The sequence below is a fragment of the Heptranchias perlo genome, chromosome 20 (assembly GCF_035084215.1).
Source record: "Heptranchias perlo isolate sHepPer1 chromosome 20, sHepPer1.hap1, whole genome shotgun sequence".
NCBI classification, from domain to species: domain Eukaryota; kingdom Metazoa; phylum Chordata; class Chondrichthyes; order Hexanchiformes; family Hexanchidae; genus Heptranchias; species Heptranchias perlo.
Genome location: NC_090344.1, coordinates 37,994,151 through 38,000,342, shown reverse-complemented (window position 1 = coordinate 38,000,342; position 6,192 = coordinate 37,994,151). Strand labels below are relative to the sequence as shown.

At 42.2% G+C, this 6,192-nt stretch overlaps 1 long non-coding RNA gene across 1 annotated transcript; it reads left to right on the top strand.

Moving 5' to 3' along the window:
- The first annotated feature begins 473 nt into the window (after positions 1 to 473).
- On the top strand, positions 474 to 5,079 carry LOC137336121 (uncharacterized). Its single transcript, XR_010966576.1, has 3 exons — positions 474 to 529; positions 1,915 to 2,018; positions 4,994 to 5,079. It is a non-coding gene; the product is annotated as an uncharacterized lncRNA (long non-coding RNA).
- The last annotated feature ends 1,113 nt before the right edge of the window (positions 5,080 to 6,192 follow it).

Sequence of the window (6,192 nt, the reverse complement as noted above, 5' to 3'; positions counted from 1 at the left end):
TGGCACTTGGGATTCCCAGACCGTAGACCCTGACTGTCCTTGAGAAGCTGATCGACTGTGGTACACGACATGCTTTGCTACCATTCCAAACCTTCAAAAGGCACTTCATATTTCCTTTTTTTAAAACTTGTTCAAATTTTTCAATTTATCCTCCCAATTTTTTGCTGACTCTGCCATCGCTGAGCCCTATCCTGTTCTCACACGGACTATGCACCGTGCACCGGTCCAGTCTGGGACTCTGGATAGCGATGGGCAGGGGTAACTTTGATCCCAGTCTTTGACATTCAGTGTGGGCAACAATGGGTTAATGACACTTCCACAGAAAAGGGGGCGTGTACATCCAGTACAGGCAACAAAGGGTTAAGGTGGCAAGTAAGAGGACAAACAGCAGGTGAAGCAGATCAGCCAAAATGAGGCCAATTCATCAGGTGACTAACTTATTGCAGTGAAAGAGGAGGCATGTTGGTGGGCAGTGGTTAACTGGCTCATGTTGAGAAAGGATGGAGCAAGACTGAAAGGGAGTAGTGTGGTAAGTTTGAAATTCTTTCTGAGTTTGCTTGGGTGTCTGTCTCCAATTTTTTTTTGGAGTGAGATGGTGTTGGATTGATTTGAAATTTGGCTGGTGTGCAGTTGTTTGGCTCGTCACACAAAACTTGTCAGCTCTTCCATGTTAGTACCAGATTTCATGATGGCAGAAGGCTTAAATTGGGTTGATTGGGTAACTAGATGGTGGTTAGCACTAATATTGATGGAAAAATTGAATATTTTCAAAAGCTGTTCCAATTCAAAAAGGAGCCATTATTTCCTTTTAAAGTTACATCAGTGCACATCATAAAACCAAGGTGGCTGCCTGGTCATGTGTGCAGTCTGCTCAGACTTAAGTGGACAATTGTAAACAATTTTACAACACCAAGTTATAGTCCAACAATTTTTATTTGAAGACTTAAGTGGAAATATTTTAACAGTTTGTTTGAAAGGAAATAATTTTCAGGATGGGTATTGGGTGCAGCTCAAGGTCTTGATAGCTACTATCAGAGTGGTGACAATATCAGTGAAGAAGTTTGTGGCTAAAAGGCACTTTTTCAAAAAAAAACTTGTTCTTTTTCAATCTATTCTCCCAACTTTTTTGGTAACTCTGCCCTCACTGTACCCTATCCTATGCTCCCATGGTCTACACACCATGCACTGGTCTCGTCTGGGTCTCTGGATAGTGATTGGTATCCAGTTTGACCCCAGTTTTCTTCAGGTATTTCCTTGAGGCTCAGAGTTCAAATCTCTTATGATCAATTGGTTGGGATTGATTAGCTCAACACAGACCATGGAATGACAGTGGGACCTTGGACAGTACTGCACTGTCCAGGTTGTGATTTTTTTTTTTGTTGCAGCAAGTAAATTGTCACTTAAATTGATTCTGGAAACTGCATCTTCACTGGCTCTGAAGTGGTTTTGTGTGACATTGCAGTACTTGAGCAGTAAGTTGCTGCTGTCATTATGTGTTGACATTATTGGGATTTGTCATGAGATGTCACATGAAGGCAAATCTTGAGCCCTAACCAATTTGAGGTGTGCTTGTTTTACATTCCACCCTGATCCTGACTCTTCAATCCTAGAATCAGGAAAGGTCTGAAGCTGTCAACATACTGCTCAATGTAGTAAAAAGGATAATAAATAGGGTTTGCACAGGGTTAATGCTAGGTCATCAGATGAGTGGAGAAAGCCTATATGGCCAACATTGGATTAATGTTTTCTCACTGGAAAAAGTAAATGGGCATCAAAGGGTTAAGAAGGCTGAAACCAAGGTAATGTGCAAGAGGGCAACTAGTAGGTAAGGCAGATTAACCAAAGTGAGGCCAGTTGATCAGGTGTAAGACCTGGAGCAGAAGGTGACCTGGAATTGTCTCTTTAACATTATAGTAAAACAGGACTGAACCAGAGGCATTTGGCTGCAGTGGCAAAGTGACTTGCTTCAAGACTGCTGTTTAGTGTTGAGGAAGGAGCAAGACTGAAAGGCACGAGTGGTAAGTTTGAAATTCCTTATGAGGTTTGATGTATATCCCCAAATGTGTTTTTTGCAGTGATAATGTTGGATTGTTTCAAAGCTTGACTAGTGCAGTTGTTAGGTCATACCAAACTTGCCAACAATTCAATGCTAGTACCAGATTTTGAGAGGGTGGGAGACTTAAATCTGGTTGACTGGGCAACTAGTTGGGGGTCAGAACTGATGCAGACAAAAATCATTCTTTTTGAAAAAGAAGCCATTGTCTCAAGTTAAATCAGGTCACATGTTAAAACCAAGATGGCTGACTGGTCGTGTGCAAGATCTCAGATTGCAGTAGAAATATCTCTGGATTAAAAGGAAATAATTGAGGCTAGGTATCATGTTCCATTTAAGGTAATGAAAGCTGCTATCAAATGCCACCATCAGTAGAAAATATGGGTGTGTTTGTTGAAGTTGCCATCACCAAACCCTATCCTGTGCTCCCACAGTCCATGCCCCACGCACCGCTCCAGTCTGGGTCCCTGGATAGTGTTGTGGGAAAATCACCACTCGGAGTCAGACTTAAAGATTCAACATGCAGTTTATTGGACAAAGAACTGGACACTCCACAGTGCACGCAGCTACCTTCTCAACTTCAAAATGGCTGTCATGCTTTTTTATACCTTCAAGTACAGACTTACAGCAGCTATTACATTATTAGTCTTGATTAGTTACACATTAGCCAATTAGGCCCCCACAGCAACAATTTACCTCCAATCACATTAAAACAACTGTTATCAACTTAAGACAGTATGGTCTTTGTCTGTTCAGTCTGGTTCTGTAGTTTTTATCAGCGTGTTGTGAAATGTCTTTTGTAACTCCAGACTGTTAGTCAGTTTTCTGAATACACAAACTCAGCATTTTTTAATGTCTTTTCCCACAGTTGCAGAATCCATGTTGTTTAGTAGAGTCCATTTTGGTTAGTAGTCATATGTTATATTTAAGCTTTTAATTATGGTTAGTCTGGTCTGTGCAAAGCGCATTTCAGTGTGGTCTTGGGGCATTGACCACAGCCATGCACACAATAGTCACTTCATCTTTGCCTTTAACCCAACAGCTTAAATTTTACTTTAACAGTAGCAATGGGTTGGGGCAACTTTGACCCTAGTTTTTGATGTCCAGTGAGGACAACAATGGATTAATGGTCTATCATGAGAAAAAGGGTAAACCTCCAAGAGAAGGTAGAGTTAAGGTTTAAAAACGGGTAATGAGCAAGAGGCCAACTAGCAGGTGGGGCAGATCAACCCAAGTGAGGCCAGTTAATCAAGTGTGAGACCTGGAGCAGAAGGTGATGTGTAGTTTTCTTTGATTTATTGTAGAACAGAACAGGAGGTATTCAGCTAGACAGTGGCAAAGACTGCTGCTTTAGTGTTGAGGGGAAGGAGCAAGACTGAAAGGGACTTGGTGTTTGAGTTGGAGCAGTAAGTTTGAAATTCCTTGAGCTTGCTGGGGTGTCTGGTGTACGTTCCAAAATGTTTTTTGCAAGGTGATAGTGTTGGATTGTTTCAGTACTTCACCAGTGCACAATTGTTTAATTAGTCAGACAAAATGTGCCAACTATTCAATGCTGCCACTTGATTTCAAGAGGACTTAAATTGGGTTGACTGGGCATCTAGTTGGGGGTCAGTACTAATGCTGATGGAAAAATAAGATATCTTCAAAAACCATTCTAACTAACAAGGAAGCCATTATTCTTCTTTCAAGGTAAATCAGGTCATGTGGTAAAACTAAGATGGCTGACTGGTCATGTGCAAGGTCTCATCAGACTGGAGCAGAAATACTTGAACAGATTAAAAGGAAAAATCTGAGGCTGGGTATTGTCTTCAGCTTTGGGGAACGAAAGCTGGCAGCAGAGGCCACTATTAGTGGAGCAGGTTGTGGATAGTTGTGGGAGTGTTAGTTTTGTTTGGAGTCAGAGCAATGAAGGACTGCAGAGGGCCACCGAAGAATTCCTCAGGGCAGGTTCAGGTAGACTTTGGCGTCTTTGCATCAGTCGTTTCTCCTGTGGACTGCACTCGGTTACGATTAATGCAGTTTGGCGTTGAAGTCGATGCAAAGCTGCTTTCGAGGAGAATAAGGGTTCTTAATTGAGATTGAGCTGGCATCTGCCTGAGGCTCATTGAAGAAATTGGAGCCCCTTGCCCTGATATTCGACTGTTTGCTGGTGGAAATTGTTCCTGATGACTGGAGGGAAGCTCACATTATACTGACACTTAAAATGGGCAGAATTAGAACAAGGAAATTGTTAGGCCCATTAGCTTGTAATCAGTTGTAGGAAAGTTCCTAGTGCATATTGTTTGGGGTTCCTGATACAGCCACTTTGGTAGAGAAAGGGTTATGTCTTAACCTGGTTGTAATGAGGTCGCTGGGTAAAGTAGTTTGGTCGATTTGTGTATTTGAATTATCTGCGTCTGGCATATGGCTTAGCATGCTGACTCATGTTAGGGCTAATGTTGGACTCTGAAATAAAGGCTGTTGAAAGGAACAAGGGCCTGGATATTGGTGCATGAGTTGCTCAAGGTCCACAACTAGTGCTAAAAGGCTATCGCAGAAGTCAACAGGCTATTAAGGTGTATAGCTAGGATAATGTGCAACAAAGAGCACTATTGTTCCTTTACAAGGCCCTGGTTAGGCCCTATCCGTAGTAATGTCCAGGTCCCTTCATATCATGTGAGATGTCGAAGCCTGAGAATAAGCTTGGAGGAGGGGCCACTAGATTAATGCCCAGTCGAAGGACTCTTGGCTATCAGATAGGCTTGAGGTGGTGGGGTTAGTTGACTCTCTAGAAAAGCATAGGTGTCAGGGAGACTTGATTGAAGTATTCAAAATAAAGAGGGGGCCTAGACTGAACAGGTTATTTGCATTCCTGAAGTTAGGCAGAATGTTGGGACATGTGTGTAAGTTATGCAAGCAAAGAACTAGCTTGGCTATCAGGAGGTTTGTCTTTTCCTCAAGGATTATTGACCTTTGGAACAGGCTGCTGGTCCATGCAATGGATGCAGATTTGCTGCAAATTATCAAAGAAGCTGATTAAGTTCCTGGAGGAGGCTGGTCTGACTGCACAGAAGGTAGGTGATGTTCCTCACGGTCATTGTTCTCTCCTCAGACTTGTTTTTGATTGGTTTTTTGAAGTCTGAGAGCAATTTCCCAGCATTTTTCCCTGAATTGTCCTAGGGTCTTTTTTTAACCTGTTCTTTGCCTCTCCCAAGAGTTTGTTTAACTGCTGGTGGGTGGGGAGTTTTGGGGGTGGTTATTACTGCTGGAAGGGACTGACTAAATGGGCCAGCTGGCCATTTTCCCCATCTTTTCAAACGTTTTCAGTGTTTGGTCAGAGAATGACAATAACAGACCAGAATTGTTAGTCTGCAGTGTAGAGATGATTTGATAACATTACTGTTGGAATAACCTGTGCTTTTTTAGAGTGTGATGGTGGGGGGGGGGGGAAGAAAACTGGTACCAAATCTGAGCAGAAATGAGGAAAATAAGTTAGCTTTAGTCTGTTATACCTGAACGATGGATGCTGGAAGTGGGAACTGTGTTTAGATGCTCTTGAATTATCAACTACTTAGGAGCAGAAAATCCTTCCTCCCTCAACATCAAATTATATTCAGAGGCCTGAGGAATACAAAAAATGATCTGCATTTTAAATAATTGGGTTGAACCATTTATAAAGGTTGCCATTTAAATTTTTAGTGCTGGCATATGGAGCTCAGTGTCCCAGTCAAGTGTAGTACAGCCAGCTCAAGTGGAGAGCTGCAATAATGGGCCATACCTCTCCACCTCAAAAAATCACCCCTTTACTGAGTCAGTACATTATCATTGTTTCACACATTTATCTTTCTGGTTCTTGAGTAGGGCAATCAGTGCAGATCTAAATCTCCAGGGATCGGCTGGATAGTCTTTTGATGCCAAGTCTTCATTAGCAGTTAAGAGGCTTCCAGGATTGTTCCAACTTATGTTCCAACTCCATAAGTGCAAGTGAAAAGCTGATCTTTTAATCGTCTTGCTGATATTTTAATTAGCTATTGAGTCGGAATGAGCTGGCTAGGGATCCAACTGAAATTGTAATAAAGAAACAGGCCTCTTGGCCCAACCAGTTTATGTTGGTGTTTATCCTCTAGTCTTAATCCCATGTGCCTGCTCCTGTATCCCTC